This window comes from Platalea leucorodia (genome assembly GCF_965183815.1).
Source record: "Platalea leucorodia genome assembly, chromosome: 2".
Classification (NCBI taxonomy): Eukaryota; Metazoa; Chordata; class Aves; order Pelecaniformes; family Threskiornithidae; genus Platalea; species Platalea leucorodia.
In genome coordinates, this window is record NC_138824.1 from 53,497,544 (window position 1) to 53,516,677 (window position 19,134).

Here is a 19,134-nt window from a genome sequence, read left to right on the forward strand (position 1 = left end):
GTACCCTTCCTTAAGTATGTTATCACAGAGGTACCACCAGCATCGCTGATGGGCCTAGCTTTGGCCAGTGGCAGGTCCATTTTGGAGCCAGCTGAAATTGGCTCTGTCAGACATGGGGGCAGCTCCTGGTATCTTCTCGCAGAAGCCATCCCTGGAGCCTCTGCCCACTACCAAAACTTTGGCATGTAAACCCAATACAGTGTTATTCAGTGTTTAATTTATATTCAACATTTTATGCTCTAGAAATAAAATACACTTGCATTTTTCAGTGTTCCACTACATGATTCCAAATAATTTCTATATAAAATTTTAATTTCTTATTATGTGTATGTGTTGCAGATTATAATGATAATATTTCAAACCTAATGTTCTCATAGTCTTTCCCAGAGGCCTTATATAATTGGCCTACTGAAAGTGTGACAGATTCGATTCCTGCAGAGGTAGATAAAATGGCTTCCTGGACATATGAGCTATTGTCTAATACCATCCCTTGAATCTCCATCAGAAGCTGGAACTATTCTAAAATTATTTTGTTTGCTTCAGGTTAGATTGACATCAAATGCATGTGGTCTGTGTAAGCCAAATACTTCTGTAAACGTAACAAAAAAGAAAAAAAAAAAGAAAATCAGTTTCCATTATTTACCTCAGGGTCCTACAACAAAGGGAAATCATCCAGATAGTGTTACTGATGTAAAACATCAGATGCTAGAGATAAAAATTAGGAAGTAAGGTATGCAAAAGGTTCTTACATGCATAAAGCTAGTAAGAAATGTGACTAAGGCAGAAATGATCTAATTACACATTGCATTTATTTTCTATAAGTGCTAAGGCTAAACCATCTGAATGGCTAAATCATCTATAATTTGATAGCTTCCTGGATTCCTTTGTAGAAAGCTTAAGTTTTTGTCTTAGGTGGTTTGGGTACATTCTGTGATATAAAATCTTGGATTACTTTCATTCTGGTTGTTAAACTGTTGAAAATCTACTTAAATTCTGAAGTTGTTTTGACAGTTACAGTGTAAGAGTTGAGAATATTGGCTTCAGTTTAAAAAAGACTCATATTTAAGGGAATGCATTGGTGCTAGAGGACTTAAAATATATTTTGCTCCATATTTAGAATGGAAAACAAAAATAAATGCTCTAAACCTTTTATTTCCAGCACGTTGTGGAAAGAGCACAGACTGACCAGCAAAAAGAAATTAAGCTGCTTGACCAATTTCAGTGGATGCTTCACAGGGTGTTTGGCTGGAAAGGGAACTACTTTTAGAAAGCAAACAGTGATGTAAGAGTCTAATACTAAAACTGTCTTTCAGGATCAGGATCATAAGTTTACAGAGGCATTGCAGTCCTGAAACAAAAGTGTAAACTCATTCAGGCAACAGAGTTTCAAGCACGTCTCTCCATGATATTTTCTTTTCCATGTTTCAGTATCAGAACCTTAATTAAGTTAGCATTTAGTGTGTTGGTTCTTATAAGTCACAATTAACACATGTAACTCTTCTGTTGTATAGGCATCTACATACTGATACTGTGAATTCCTCTCCCAGAAATGAGTTTATTTCTTCATAATTGCAGAAGCCATGACTTTATAAAAGCTTATTAAGTATATGCAAATCTTTCCAAATATGTTTTTACAAAATTTTGTATAGTAAGCTACATTCAGTGCCTTGTTAGCACAGCTGTACAATCTACTCTGATTTTAAGTTAGTCATCTTTATTGCTTACAGTTTTGCTACACATATATCTAAATATTACATGAGAAATCTTATCAGATCTTCTGTTGATTCTTTAATATATGTCTTTGAGAAAATACAAAGAGAAATGGAAAAGTGGAAAATTAATTTATCAGAATTTAAATAAGGATTGTGATACAGTGCCAAATAAGAGATGTTCATTTAAACTGGAGAAAGCTCTGATTGATAGTACACGAACTGTAAAGTATAGACAGTGTTAGCTAAGGAGAAAAGAAATCTTTGATTAGAGGGGAGGAAGCTACCTGGAGGTTTTCAGGGTGTTATGTTGAGACTGACTTGATGTATATTCTAGTTTGTGATCCTAGTACAAGAAGTAGGAATATATGAAGGCAATTTTCGAAGTTAGAGAGGTAAGACACAATCTTGACACAAAGGAATAATCACATCCTCAAAGAACTGGATAACCTGAAGTAGCAAGAAACTGTTTGAAACCTAAGGGATCTAAGACAATGTTGTACTTGTACAGTTGAGTGAAAAGAATTGAGGACTCCAAACAAAGGACTCTTGAACTAGGAATGATTGTAAAGAACAACATAATGTTAAATGATTGCTATATGAACACAAACCAGCAAAATGCAAAGCTGAAAATGATAAATGACATTTTAGAAAATTTTATCTATTTCCAGTTGAATTAGAGACATACTCATCTCACTCTATGAAATACTGCAGAGGCTTCATCTGGAATATTTTATCCCAATGTTAAAAGATGTTAAGTTCAAACTGAAGGAAGAAGAAAAGACTCCTTTGGCCAATCAAGGAAATACAAAACCCATCACATAATAGAAAATTAAACACAAACATTTTAGCTCAGCATAATAAAGATCAAGAGTGAACTGGTTTTGTTTTGTTTTTTGTTTTGTTTTGTTTTGTTTTGTTTTCCCTATAGAAAGCTGAAAGGTAAATATTAAGAGAAATTCCTTAAGACTTCTTTCATAAAGAACTCTGACCTTAAGACAGACTTTGATTTGATTATGAAGGGCTGGTGTAGATATGACATAATTTCTTGTGAACGCAGTTCATGGATTTAATAGGTTAGATGGCTCTTTCCATATACCTTTTCCTCGTTAGCACAACAGACCTCTCGATGACCCATTTTTTCTCCCTTCTTCCTACATGCAGTTTATATGCAATCATCTCATTAAGACTGCTCTAAACTGTCCTATTTTCTTCTTAGTTTTTATACTCTGATAATAGTTGAAGTTGTTCTCAAATATGTCGTTCTGCCTACTTAATTGTTTAAGACAGTTTTTCCTCATTATCTTCTCAGTCTTAAAATCCAAGAGCAGTGACTGGAAAGTGTTCAAAAAACTGTTCTTTCCATTTATCCTGCACAGATTCACAACCTTCTTAAAGCATTCACTGTTGCTGACTACATAGTGCCCCAACTTCAAGAGAATGGATGGGGACCATCTATGTATTCACGTGCTGCCTCAAGCAGTGTGCTTTGTTCTTCAGGCCCTCTCTCCCCAACTTCCTCCTACCCCTTTCTTCTCTGTGGATGCTCTAGAGTACTTTGAGAAATTGGGTCTCCTTTAGGGTTTTGAATGAAAGTATCTATTAGCATCTATACTGAATTGAATTCAACTCCACTTGACTGTGATATCTGCCTGATATCCACTAGACTGTATCCCTTAGAGCAATTAAGCCCAGAGGTGCCAAGTTAATGACTGAAAAATCCTACAACATTAAATCTCTCCCAACATATTGAATTCAAAATGCTGATGAATAACTAGTTCTCTCCAAAACAAAACCTGGGCCACTTGCAATAGCATTTATTTGTGGTAAGATAGTATAGCTAAATTCACACTTGATTTGTCTCCTCCAGAATTATCTCAGGATCCTTTATGCTTCTGAACAACCTTAGATACCCTCATGTCATACCCATGTCATGTAACACATATTCTTGGCTTCATCCTATGAAATATCATGCTGGTGTACTGCAAAATACCTGTACCTCTATTTCAGCAAGGCAGCCATCAGCTTTTGAACAGTTTAGCCCTGAGCAATGGGGACATGAGATATACATCTTTGTCTGTGAACAAGCAAGTAACACTGGAGATTCAACCTAGATGACTAAGTGCTAGCTGGTTTGAACTTCTTTTTATTGTATATAGTTCTATTTCTATGTCAAACAACCTCACAGAGCAATTCACTTCATCTCCAAGTCTTTGCAAGGGCCATGTATCTTCTGGTTCTAAATATCTCCTAAGACTTCTGGACCAAGATCTCTGACTCATGTATGTGCAAATCTGTCCAGGGAAGGTACTGATATAGTAGCTTCAATACCACAAAATAGGGTACTTCCCATATCTAATAAAAAAAGAAAAGGTAGACGGGAATGAAAGAAAATACTGTGTTAGAGAATAAATCTCATGGATGGCTCTTTTCTTCTGCATAACACCAAAGAAATGTCTAGATTTTTATTGATACTTCAGATTTGTGGTAGAGCTTTGCAACTTTTCTGTGGATGACAGAGGAAAGTGGAAATTTGCAGAAAAACAAATGACCGAGGGAGTAATTAATCTTGCCTAATTCTGTCTTTTGTCTATTCTATATCTTCTACATTCCTTCTATAATCAAAATAAAGAAATATGTACTTGCAGAGAAATACTCAGTTCATTTAAAAAAAAAATGTTTAGGACAGAAAGGATGAATTAACTGGAAGAGGCAATAAATTTTCATTAAATATAGAGAGAGTTTTGATGACTATTTTAGACTACATGACTGATTTCTGAAATAAAACGTCTGAAATTATGCAAAATGAATCCCATCAAAGATTAGTTCTCATCTAGATCCCTCAGTAATTAAGGGAGAGAGATTTACCTTAAAATATTGATTTATTCTATCCAAGATAGCCATCTAAGACAAGGAAAATCAATTGCCTCCTGGACATTTATGTCTTTTGAGTATATATGTACTTATACAACTTGTTTACATTAGAAAAATAACTTGTTTGCATGCTTAAGGATAAGAGGATCACTTCTACCTAATCTGCCTTGCTTTTGGCAGCTAAATGTAGGTGAGCAGAATCACCCTACAGGCTTCAATAAAAGAAAAAAACAAAACTGTTTACAGCACAAACTATACACAGACTGAGAAAGTGACTTTCCGTATTATCATTGACACTTTTTTCAGATTTTATTGTTCAGATATTTTTTTTTTATTTAATTATTTCCCTTAATTCAGATATTTTGTTTCTGGTTACATAAGCACAAATGTGTAGATAAGGATTCCAAGGAAATGTTGCCTAAGTAAACAGAACAGTATTTATGTATTTTCTTAGAAACGTGTAGCAACCATATCCGTTTTAAACAGGAAAAATAGACTGTGACCAAAGACGTCAAAATGAATAACAGTGAAACTCATACATACATTTAGGATTCCACTCAATGCTATAAATTTCTTTCAAATAGTCAAAAGAAAATACAACTATCTTTAAAACTTCTTGCAAAGAAGACTACTGCAACATATTAAAAAGTTTCTTGTATCCTAGCAATAGTTATAATTCACAGTTTAAATTGAACTTACAAATGTAGTACATTTATTAAATATTCATTGATTACGTATAAAAGCAAATATAGACTCATTATAGTTGTAATGGGCTGTATTTTCACACAGAAATGAATTCTCTACTGCTCTCTATTTTGTGTGGTAATTTACTGCTATGCAGTTAAAACAAAAATGTTTCCAAAGGAACATTCCACTTTCTCCAACATCCATGGCAGTATATTACACCTGTACTTCATGAACTAAGCTAAATTTTATCTTGCTATAATTTGATACGTATCTATTGATCTCAGTAGAATTGAGAAGAACTACACATTAGCATTTCAAATAAATTTGATCTGTGTTGCACCATGAAAATATGTATATTACATGCAAGGTGGGATAGAAAGAGGTCTTATACTTCAGACTTTTCATAGCTGGTGCTGACATTTGGTACAGGCACCATTTGGACCTGGTTCTGTAATTCTTCTGTTATAAGAAATGTACGGTTGTTCCAACAGCTTCATAGGTATTTCAATGTAAGCAGTATTAAAACAAAAAAATCTATCATGTTCTTTTTTATAATGTAAAATGTGGGCAAAATCATTGAGGCTAAACTTGAGAATTTTTTACTTACCTTTTAATAAAAAGTATCTAAGCCTGAAGAGTGTGAGTGTGATTAATCTTGCAAAAGCCTTAATTTCTCAAACTAGAATTCACAAAAACAGTGTTGTGTATATTCATGAATAAATGAAACAGTCTATCTTGTCAGAGCTATTATCAGGTACAGGTTTAGAATTTAAAATTATTTATCCATTGTGAATGCCTGTAAAACATTATCAGCTCACCATATGAAGGCATTTGTTTCTGAGGGATGAGCATAGCCATTGAAATAGCTCCTTTATGATTCATTTATATTGAAATATGCCCATTTCTTATCTCAATGGGTTATGATCAGTAAAGGACATGTTTTCCTATATCTCTTCCCACGAATCTTCTCATGTTTCTTGGAGTTACCATTAGAAATTTCAAAAGATGATTAATATAAAGATTTCTAATTTTTGTCTGCTAAGAAATGGTTTTGTAAAAAGTATCTTTAATAGCACAGTCAGATTACAGTCACTGATCTTGGAGAAGTGTATTTCTGTTATGTCTAAATTATAATTAGGTCTATCTATTGCCACAAAATTTGCAGTCATTACCTTGATAACATTTATTTAATAGTATTAACATTGGTGTTGATTCTTTATAAGTATGTTTCAGAGTTAAACACTATGTTTAGAAGCAGCCCTGTTTCTTCAGGCCAGGATTTACGGGTTCATTATCCTTGATGATCTCAATTACAACAACAGCACAAAGGAAGGAAGATAGAAAGAGGAATCTGGAAGCTAAAACATAAATCACAGAGGGTTTTCTATAAATCAATATCCATTTATGCTCCATATGACGAGTGAATAATGGTATAGCTCATGTAGTGCAAAGGAAATGTACTTCAAGTATCTTTTTAACAAGCAGATAGCTATTTTTTTTTCATTAACATTATCTTCCTAATTATTTTGTATTTCTCAAACAAGTAGATGTGAGAAAAACATGGATAACAATTGAAATGCAATGTGTCCTATCAACACAACTACAATATTTCAGTACTGAAAGAAAATGCAATGAGCTATCAGTTTTAGGCATCAGTCTGTTATCTTTTGACTCAACACACAGAAGAGAGTTTCAAATAAATAAGATTAGAGATTTGCCATTCATTATACTGTATGGCCATTATGCTATTTATAGAGACAAGGGAGTGTGGTGCAGAAAAAAAAGAAGAGAAACAGAAATGAATATTTGCAAACTAAGATAGCATGAAAATTGGGACTATTTATAGAGAACTGAGGCCTCTGTGTTTGGCAAACACCAACTTGAACCTTTATTGAGGCACATGTACAACATAAAAAGGATACTAAAAGAACTTTCAAATTAAAAATATTTTCAGGCATAAAAAAATTTATAAAACAGTATTTCAAATAAAATAAATGTGAAAAGAAAGAAAAGTGTTTCTTTTTAATTCTGTAACATAAGAAAAATTAAGAAACCAAGAAATCATTAAATAATCTTGTGCCTTAAGCCTTGCTTCTAACTATGAGCAAAAACAGAGCCGTTCCATGTGTACCTCTACCAAACAGATTTGTTAAGAAGTAAGAAGGAGTTATTGTTCTGGTCTAGTTACCAGCAACAGTTATGGATCCTAAGCTGAGCAAACACAGCAGGGCTCAGGGACATCTGGTGCAGATCACTGCTATTGTCCCCTACCCTCCCTGTGTAACAAAGGATAGCCCTTTGTGTCACATGGCAGGGAAGGACAACCCTGAGACCCCTGAGGGCACTGGCCCTGATTACAACACCCACCACCCTGAGGCTGAGGGAGACCACTTCCATGGGTTGGGGGACCCCAGGGACACAAGCAGGCATGCATAACACCAGAGAAGAAGGGTTGGCATTAGTCACTTTTCTTGTGTAACAAATTTAAGGTATTATTAATGAGATGTTTCTGTACTAATTTGAACTGTGTTAGTGTTATTGTAACTGGATTAATGGTAATTATTGTATTTTGATTAAATTGCTGAGATTTTTAATTAAGTTAACAATAAAGGTTTTACTCCATATGTATATAATGTTCCCTTATGCCCATAACAAGATTTTAAATGAAACGCTTTTGTCCTTTTTCTTTGGGGGACGGGGCAGAATTCGAATATATAGCAGGTAATTGTTACGTATGAGTGAAGGAAAGTCATGTCAGTAGCTACACATTACCTACAATAGAAGAACTTTTCCCCTGTGGACACTGGGACTAATGAATAAAGAATTAGAATTGACAATCTGGGCTATGCAGATACACTTTTGATTAGAATGAAGGTTGGTTGGTTTAAGAGGGGGCACAAGCTTGTTGATTTCACAGTACATACATAGACTTTTGCACTGGGAGCATTACCAGTATCACCTCTTAGTTACCCAAATTTAAAGCTGGCATAGTTTGAATGAGTTAATGACAAAGCCTGGGTAGGGACAACTGTCCCTAGGAACAGCCCTAAATGTCTAGTAGAAACTTAGATACCTAGTTCACATGGAACTTAGATACCAAATTCCCATGAATTTACATGCATTTAGTTACCTAAGCTTAGGCGTCTGTAATCAGGAGCTGAATTCAACATCCATAGATGGCATTTGCCATGTGGGGAATAAGGCCTTTAAAATCAGAGGCCTGTCAATACATGTCACCCCTTCTGAGCTCAGTTACAGGACAGGGCCCAAATTTAGGTTACATAATGGAAGACAGCAATCCAACACATGAGGGTCATAGCTCATGGAGGAAGGATGCTTCCATACACAGTACCAGTCAGACACATGACAGAGGGAGATTGAAGCTGAGGGTGGCACAAGAAGTCATATGGCTCTGCATGGGACCAGGAGTACAGAAGAGACATAGAGGAAGGGCAGTATGATCACTTCCTGTTAGGTGGCAGACAATACAAAAGGAAGGGATGTCTTCAGTAATGAGTTATGGCTAAAATAATCCCAGGAGTTGTTATTCTTAGAATAATTTTAGTCTAAGTAAACCAATTACTTGAATCTTCTTCTTCCTTCCATATATTTGAGACATGTTTGCTTATGTTCTGTCATGTAGAACTATTCCAGTGTATCAATCGCATATGATTTAAAATCTCTGTCCGACTCGATACTGAAGTATTGTATAACCTCTGTGCTTGCCCTTTGTATAGGCACAAAATCTACCTCATATGTTTAAAGTATTATTAAATACTGATGACACAACAGGAATTAATTTCACTTCAGGGCTGTTGGTGAAGATATTAATATCAGATGAAGAAGGATTTTTACATTGTGAAAATAACCCTTGACACTGTAATATCATCCACACTGGTTTATTACCAGAAACAAACTAAGCTGCCTCTGGCAACAGACCAATCAATTACTGCTTTCTTATTCTGGACTGAGCTGTGCTCTGTATTTTATTCTTTGGGTTTTTTTGTTGTTTTTGTTGTGTTTGAAGAGAGAATTACATTCTCCAAGGTGGTGTAGGATGTGCTCTGCTTCTTTCAAAGATGGATAATTTATCAACTCAGTAGACTTTACCTGTAAACTACACATATATACTTACATAATTTAAATGTGCACGTGTGTGAAGACATCTTACATAGTATATTATCATAAAATAAGAATAGTACATAAGACCAAACCTGCTTACCTCTTTAATTTAATCTTAAAAGCCAGATGCTTCTTTGCAATTGATTTTGTGGTGGAGGAAGAGAGATATTTTTCTCTTAGAGACATACATTATTTCTTATGCTTTTCTGTATAGACGTAGCTTACTTCAAATCTACCTCTGAGACAAACTTTATCACTTATTTTCCCCATTTGTTCAATAATATCTTATACTAAGTTCAGAAGCAGTAACTTCTGCAAAAGTAGATTTCTGTAGATTTATTTGTATACAAGTTAACTCAATATGCTTGTGCAGAAATTAAAATTGCACAAGCTATTCAATACAGAGTAGGAAACAATGGCAAATAAAATTAAGCATTATATTGGCCTACAATCATAACTTAGAGATTAAGTTTAATCACACTGAACTCATGTCCTTTCAAAAGTACTTCTAGAGAAATTAGTTATTTTCCTCCATGGCTAGCTGAAACTGTGGTTTGTACATAAACTCTTGTGGTAACATACCAGTTTCTGAAGCAACCTTAGATGATGCTAAACTACTTAATGAGGGGTGAAAAAGGAGAATATAGTGAGAAAAGTACCTATTTCTTTTAATTTGGGGTTTATTGCTTCACCTTATAGTCCCATTCCTTCTGTAAGTACCTAGAGAAATATCCTAGAAATGAGGTAGTAGGAATAATTTCTTTGTTTTTACCTTTGAAAACTGGCCAGGAGCTTTTTGTCAGTGGATACTATGGCAGAAACTACTGGAAATACAACCACGAGATGACATCAGGGACCCCTAGAGTAGAAACACAAATCACAGTTGGTCAGTTACTGGTCAGTTAAGGAAAGTAACCATGAGATCTCAGTAGAACCAGTAACAAGGAGAACAGAGAACATGAATCCAACATAAGTATAAACTGTCCTGTATATGGTAAATACACATAGATGGTAAAAACATTGTTCCCTACAAGAATGGGAACAAAAGAATAGAGAGGAACTGATTCACCATTGTTTCCCTGGCTAGGAATACCCCACCAAATCAGAACCACTACTTAACAGCAGGTCTTCCCTTCTCTCTGTTAGACAAAGAGCCCTGTCATTCAGATTTGCCATTCATCACATTTGGTCCTGCAACTAAGCATCATATGTAATGTATTATCTCTTACTATATAATTGGGTTAAATAAGTCAGTCTTTTAAAGAACTCTGTGTGTATGTGTTTTCTTCTTGAGTCTTCCCATGCGCAGTACTGAATTATTATAAACTCAAGTAAAGTAACTTCATGTTTTACATGGCCTTCGCACTGCATGACTGCATGTTCTCTGAATGTGGGTATATCTTAGATTATCCAAACACAAATGCTTATTCAGAAAGTCATATACAGCTCCTAAATATAGATTCCCCTATGAGCTGTAGGATAATTCTTCTATAATTGCATTTTATCATAGCAGGTTTACAGAAGATAAAGGATATATCTTAAAGTTGATGTTTGATCTTCAAAGACCAAATAGTTGAATACTCAGTGAAAGTAAATGGCTCAGTCTTCATAGGTCGCTTAAGAATTTTTGAAATTAAAAGACAAATTGTACAGATTCCAATATAACAGTAAACCAAGTGGAATTAGTAGTCCACAAATATTCATTGGGCTCCTGTCTGCATTGAATAAAGCAGAGGATTTCAGCTCTTCACGTATAACAATGAAAATAAGCTAAGAACACAGAGGTGATTCTTCAATATAGTGTGAATATATGAATCCCTGGTAATGTCTCTATTTACACAAGGCGAATATATGGGCCAACTGCCTATTTAGTTTTAAACTTGTTCCAGTGTCAAAGCAACTCCTATTTTTATAGACTGAATCACATTTCCTTCTCATCAACTTAAATGAAAGTTACACATATATTGTAATTATATCATCAGGTATATGTATTATTTATCTATGGTTTGTGGATAACAATTCCATTAAGCTTAATGGGGAAACCTGAAAATTATTTTTGCTGTCAATGCAAAAACTGACACAATTAAAACTCTGCATTTTAGTTAAGTCATTAGAAGCATGGAAAATTAGAGTGAAAAAAATTATGCCAGTAAACATAGATGAAAGGATCAAATGCAGATCTATTTCAAAGCAAGACTTAGCTTATATTCTTTGTTCTCATCCTCTAAAACTTGCAGAGCATTATAGGATAGCTCTGCTTTTGGCCAAGTTGAAACGGTCCTTTCCAATCTTAATGATTATATGATTCTATGATTCTAATGTCTACTCATTGAAAATGATCCTGTCTACAGATCTACAGCAAAGCAAACTTTCATAGCTGCCCTAGGCATGTTTTTCTGTGTGTATGTCAAATAGTTTAAATAAGAAATAGAATACATTCCAGATGGCTTATGAGGAGTGATAACATCGATGAACTACTAAACACTGTTTCTTTGTAACAACTTGTAAACACCAAATATGATTACCAAAATCATTTGGCAGTTAATTTTTTTTATTAGTGCTTATAAAAGTCCAAATTGCTTCATTTCCTCAGAGAGCAAAAAAATGGAAGTGGTATAACATTCTAATTCTAAGCGGAATGAGGTATATTTGTGGGTAATGTATAGAACAGAAAAGCAGCCAGCGAAATGCACACACTTTATAATCCATATATTTATCACTGTGTTGGAAATGGTAACAGTTATAAAGGAATAAAACATGGATGATAATAACTGAATAAATAAAATCTATGCATTTCTACTCCCTGACCAAGAGGTTTCAATTTCATATTTAAAAGACAACAGTAAAGATTCAGGAAGATAGCTGTTTGTTGTAATGTGATATAATATACTTACTTTTAGCATACTTAGATTAATACTAACAAAGACTGCTCTTTATACCAGAGGAATAATTAGGAAGCCACAACCTTAGAGATTTTGGTAGGAGTGTTTAGAATGCTTTATAATCTTTATAATGTCGGGGGTTTTATTTTAGAGTCTTCTGTTCCTTTTTCTAGTGCTTTTTTCTTTTTTTCCTAACTAGAAATCTAGAAGGACTGAAGCAAGATTCAAATTTAAATATTCTAATCCATTCAGAATCATACAGAGATTTATCTCCCTAAAAGATAAAGCTTTTCTATTTCCTCATGCTTTATTTAGGTAATGTGTATTAATAACAGTGTATATAACGGTGGTTCATAAGTCTGCAGAATTATGAGGCATTTATTTTAATTTAAAGAAAAGAACCAAAACAATTTGCTTGCAATGTTGAAAAAGGTCACTATAATTTAAAGCAAAGGAATGCCTTAAATAAAAATCAGATTCTGATTACTAACATCTTTGTTCATTTTGAACTGCCTAAGTACCCAAAGGTCCAGTCAAAGTTGTCATCGCCTTGTGATGGTTGCCATACAAACATACGCTAATGGATTATTCCTATCTCAAAAAGCATTTTTCATGTTAAGTATTGACAAATACATGTGAATATACTCCTGTTTCAAAAATATAAAAGTAAAAGCTGACATTAAATATCACTTTTTAGATGTTAATTTGAGAAACTGATGGCATTATCTGCACACACACACACACTGCACAGTGCCTCCCTTATTAACCAAACAATCTGGGAACTATTGAGAAATCTCTTATAGCAAGGCTCATTAATTGAAATATGTGGCAATAAATGTCCCTGTTGTATTACCATCATGCTATTCCATATTACATAAAATATTACTTCCAAATAATCTGTGTTACAGGCATACATTTGGTATGCAATATCCGTTATGAACTTTTGTTATCCATTGGGGAGTTCTCCAGAGTGCTGAAATTTTATGGAAAAAATATAATATTGCTTTTTTTCTGGCAGAAATATTTATTAGTTGCAAAATACTCAGGAATAAAGTAGTCTGATCTGAAATATAAACTGAGATGTGTACCTAGAGGTGAAAGTAAATGCCAGTAGGTCACTTAAAATGCAAGAACCCAAACATTACTTCAACTATGTGTCGTGTGGGGTAATATGCTTCTTGCTGCAACTCATTTGTTGCAGGGTAAAATGTCTTAGTTCATGTAGTTTAAACAAAATAAGGACCGAAATGCTGAACTTTTAGACAACCTTCTTAACTGTAACTCTTTAGCCCTGAAGTATACACTATTGCCATGGCCAGTAACAGACCACAGACTTTGTACTGAGTTTAGAAGGCCTCAGCACTAAGGCTTGTCATGCCTGATCTGTGTTAACTTTTCTTGACCTGCTTGCTGCTTTGTTTTACTTGTTTTAACTGCTGCAGAAATTGTTTTCTGAGAAGGTGTCTATTGCTAATTTGTTTTTTGTGTCATTGGAAAAATGAAAAAAAAGCCATAGTTTTGTCCAGAGGAGAAACTGTAGTGAGAGATTAATTTGTGCCAGAGCTTAGCACTAGTGACTAAAGTAAATGAAGCCTTAGGCCACATGAATTGTACTTTAGTCTTGGTTTTTATCTATGGATATGTAACTGGTAGGTAAGGAAGTGTAAGCAAAACTTTAACTACAGGATATTCTGTAACAAAAGATAAGGAAATGTCTCCAGACACAGACAAAAAGGGTGCCTGGAGGCTGTGAGAGCAAATCAGAAGAGAAGACCCCAGACTCCCCGAATAGGATTGGATGAGCAGAAGTGCCATCAGCAAATCAGGCAACCTATAAAGACTATAAAGTCTGATAACAATTAACAGGTGACACCCCTCTTCACAGGCACCCAGCTTGAACTCCAGCTACTATTGTATATTAAACATACCAGGAAAAGGAACTCAGTTTGATTCTTTTATTAAAGCGGAACCTAGGGACGAGCCCTGTTGAGGTGGCATCTAAATAATTCCTACCATGGTCTGAGTAGCGGCTGCATAATTCTAGGAACAGAAACAAACAGTTATTCTATGCAGAGCGAGATCCTTACAACTCTAACACAATAACGTAGTGTAGAAAAATACAGCCCTGGTATGCTAGCAGAGGCCTTCAGAAATGGCAAGAGAGGACGTGGCATAGAGGACTGCAGGTATGAGATGATAAGGCATGGGCCACAGGCTTAGCACTACAGACCCTACAGCTGTAAACAACTCACCTGTGATCACCTAAAGAAATGCAGACAGGAGCTGGACAAAACTGATTTTCATGTGTAACAAAGAGAACCAAGAAATAGTATTGAACAGACACAAAACACACCAGATATAGCAAATTTCGCTGTAACATGGAGTTATGGACCAACAAAGAAAGAGTACATGTGTAAAACATTAGCAGACACATAAAAATGGCCCCAAGCAGATCCTAGAGGGAGGAAAAAGAAACTGTTAGCATCATATTCCTTCTGGCTGCAGGAGGACTGCAGACTCTGACAACTGGCCATAACATACCCCCACCACCAGTGCTCTGAAGCCACTAAGCTTAGAACTCAGAGAAACAGTAGAAAGATGAGCATAACAACCTGGACAAGGGGTAAAAACTAGAAAGTATGAGTGTAAAATAATTTTAACTAACTCTGTTATTATAATTAAGCCTTTTTTTTTTTTTTTTTTTTTTTAAATCTTTCTCTCTCCTCCTTTCCCTTTCCCTCCCCTCATGATCTGTAATATTTTGGTCTGGACTATTAATGTTTTCTGGATTAGGTTGTTATAAATTTAAGTTATATTAATAATAAATCCTTGCTTTTATATGTAAGGAATGTTTCCTCTTAATCCATAAAGAGGATGCTGAGAGTAACATAAGTAAAACCAAAAAGTCCTGACACCCCCCCCTCCATACACCACCACACCCCCACACCCTTCCCTGGCCATGGGGGTTTCCTCCTGCAGGATACATGGCTGCTCCAGCTTTGTGGGCCTCCTGCTGCTTCTGGTCCTGTGCCATTGCATCCACCTTTGAAGAGGTGCCCCAGAAGGTGGGGTCCCTGTGTGCTGCCCATACGCTGCCAGCCCATTGTTGGGTGCAGGCTGTTCCCAGCATCCCATGGGGAAGCTGCACAGCCCAGCCTGGGCAGGGGTCGGGGTGTTCTGGCTTTCTCTGTGAAAGCAGAATTTTTCCTTGTGATCATACAAGTTTCAACAGATTTTTTTCCAGTTCTAAAGGGGAATTTCTACACAAAAGCAGACAAAAGGAAACAGTTCTGTACAGAAAAAACAGCACTTGTGTTTTTTGATCCCTAAGCTAAGAACTAAAAAATAAATTACTTGAATTATATTCTTGACTTGAACTCAGACCTTTAAGAAATATTGCCTGTTACCAACTTCAGTATATTAATCTCCAGGCCATTCTCTCACTAAGTAGCAGGCAATAGCAGGCAGATGGTGTTTAACTCGCTTTAGTAAAAATAAATAAAAATAACCTGTGTGAAAAGGACTTCTTTATTCCTAGCTATTTTGACACCAATGATTCAGATCTTGATATCATCTTATTTTAAGTTACCAGACACTACAGCCGAACAAAAAGAAGTTGAAAAAATACTTATTCAATGTAAATGATGTCTTGAAATATAGGAGAGTGGATTGGGGTTAGAAAGGTTAATACTCAAGGGCATGAAATAATTCTTTGAATTTGAAATCTATTTGCAGTTCTTCAAGAACTCATTTGGGAAAATAACGTCTAGTCTGTGACTAGTCACTTGATGTATTTAATATTAATGGTTTGCTGTTGAGACTATTTAAATGGTTCACCTTTCACATAATATTGCTTTTGCTCCCTGATTACAGCCTTTAATCTTTATAAATGAAAACAAAAATGAATGAAAGAACCCTTGGGACTTGAAGGGATTGGACTGGGGAGCAATACCTGTGAAAAAGACACAGATTGCAGAAGATAATCCTCTAAAAGTAAGTTTAGAAGATTTAATAACATTTTCCTGTATTATCTCTTCTCCAATTACAAATGAAATTATATTATATTATATATGGCTACCTAGATTATTCCCAGATTAAATATAAATATGTTAAGAAGTTAATATGCTTATATGTCAGAAGTGTCCCTGAAGAATAGCCATGAGCAGGTTGAAAGTTTATGGGTAACAATTAGAGACCGAGGCAACAAAGGGAACCTTGTGGTTGGGGGTTGGGGTCTACTACAGGCCGCCTGATCAAGGGGAGCCTATTGATGAAGCCTTTTTTCTTCAGCTACAGGAAGCTTCACGCTCACAGCTCTTGTCCTGCTGGGGGACTTCAATCACCCCAACATCTGCTGGAAAAGTAACACAGCAGGTGGTAGGCAATCTAGGAGACTCCTGGAGTGCATGGAGGACAATTTCCTAAGCCAGGTAATAGATAGCCCTACCAGAGGGGACGCAGTACTGGATCTGGTGGTCACCAATGTAAGTGAGCTCATTGGTGATGTCAGGATTGGAGGCAGCCTTGGCTGTAGTGATCATGCACTGGTAGAGTTCACAGTCCGGAGAGGTAAGGGTCGGGTGAAGAGTATAGTCAGGACCCTGAATTTTAGGAAAGCAAAATTCCAGCTCTTCAAGGAGTTAATCAACAGGACCCCCTGGGAAATGGCCCTCAGGGACAAGGGAGCAGAACAGAGCTGGCAGGTCTTCAAGGATGCTTTCCATAGGGCACAAGAGCTCTCAGTCCCCAGGTGCAGGAAATGGGGCAAGGAACGGAAAACGCTGACATGGCTGAGCCATGACCTGTGGGTCAAACTAAAGGCCAAGAAGAGATTGCACAGGCAGTGGAAGAAGGGACTGGTATCTTGGGAAGAGTACAGGGACGTTGCCCGGTTGTGTAAGGATGGGATCAGGAAGGCCAAGGCTCAGCTGGAGCTGAACCTGGTGAGGGATGCAAAGAATAAGAAGGGCTTCTATAGGTACATTAACCAGAAAAGGAAGGTTAAGGAAAGCGTACCCCCTCCGAAGAGCAGAAGTGGTGAGCTGGTAACAACAGATGAGGCGAAGGCTGAGGCAAACAACTTTTCTGCCTCAGTCTTCACTGGCAACCTCTCTCCTTATATCTCTTGAGTCAATGGGCCATTTGATGGGGATAGGGAGGACAGAGGTCCTCCCACTGTAAGAGAAGATCAGTTTCGTGACCACCTGAGTAACCTGAACGTACATAACTCTATGGGTCCCGATGAGATGCATCCTAGAGTCCTGAGGGAACTGGCTGATGTAGTTGCTAAGCTGCTCTCCATGATAACTGAAAAGTCATGGCTTTCAGGTGAAGTCCCTGGGGACTGGAAAAAGGAAAATTTGGCACCCATTTTTAAAAAGGCTAGAAAGGAGGACCCTGGGAACTACTGCCCTGTCAGCCTCACCTCTGTGCCTGGGAAGATCATGGAACAGATCCTCCTCGAAGCTATGCTAAGGCACATGGAGGACAGGGAGGTGATTCGGGACGCTCAGCACGGCTTCACCAAGGTCAAGTCCTGCCTGACCAACTTAGTGGCCTTCTATGGTGGAGTGACTGCATCAGTGGACAAGGAAAGAGCTATGGATGTCATCTATCTGGACTTCTGCAAGGCCTTTGACACGGTGCCCCACAATATCCTTGTCTCTAAATTGGAAGGCTATGGATTTGATGGATGGACTGTTCAGTGGATAAGGACTTGGCTGGATGGTCACATCCAGAGGGTAGTGGTCAATGGCTCCATGTCCAGATGGAGATCAGTGACGAGTGGTGTCCCTCAGGGGTCCATACCTGGGCCAGTGCTGTTCAATATCTTCATCAATGACATAGACAGCGGGATCGAGTGCACCCTCAGCAAGTTTGCAGATGACACCAAGCTGAGTGGTGCAGCCGACACGCCTGAGGGACAGGATGCCATCCAGAGGGACCTGGACAGGCTGGAGAGGTGGGCCTGTGTGATCCGCATGAGGTTCAACAAGGAAAAGTGCGGGGTCCTGCACTTGGGTTGGGGCAATCCCCGGTATCAGTACAGGCTGGGGGATGAAGGGATTGTGTGCAGCCCTGTTGAGATGCACTTGGGGGTACTGACAGACGAAAAGCTGGACATGAGCCAGCAATGTGCTCTCGCAGCCCAGAAAGCCAACCGTATCCTGGGCTGCATCAAAAGAAGTGTGGCCAGCAGGTTGAGGGAGGTGATTCTGCCCCTCTACTCTGCTCTGGTGAGACCCCACCTGGAGTCCTGCGTCCAGCTCTGGGGTCCTCAGTACAAGAAGGACATAGACCTGTTGGAGCGGGTCCAGAGGAAGGCCTCAAAAACAATCAGAGGGATGGGACACCTCTCTTATGAGGAAAGGCTGAAAGAGCTGGGGCTGTTCAGCCTGGAGAAGAGAAGGCTGCGGGGAGACCTTATTGCAGCCTTTCAGTACTTAAAGGGGGCTTAAAAGAAAGATGGGGACAGACTTTTTAGCAGGGCCAGCAGTGATAGGACGAGGGGTAATGGTTTTAAACTAAAAGAGGGTAGATTCAGACTAGATATAAGGAAGAAATTTTTTACAATGAGGGTAGTGAAACACTGGAACAGGTTGTCCAGGGAGGTGGTAGATGCCCCGTCCTTGGAAACATTCAAGGACAGGCTGGATGGGGCTCTGAGCAATCTGATCTAGTTGTAGATATCCCTGCTTATTGCAGGGGGGATGGACTAGATGACCTTTAAAGGTCCCTTCGATCCCAAAGCATTCTATGATTCTGTGATTCTGTGTTCCTTCCTGATAGAAAAAGAATGAATGAGACAAATTTTTTGAATGTTTTATAGACTGTATTTGTTTTGTTTTCCATTCATAAAG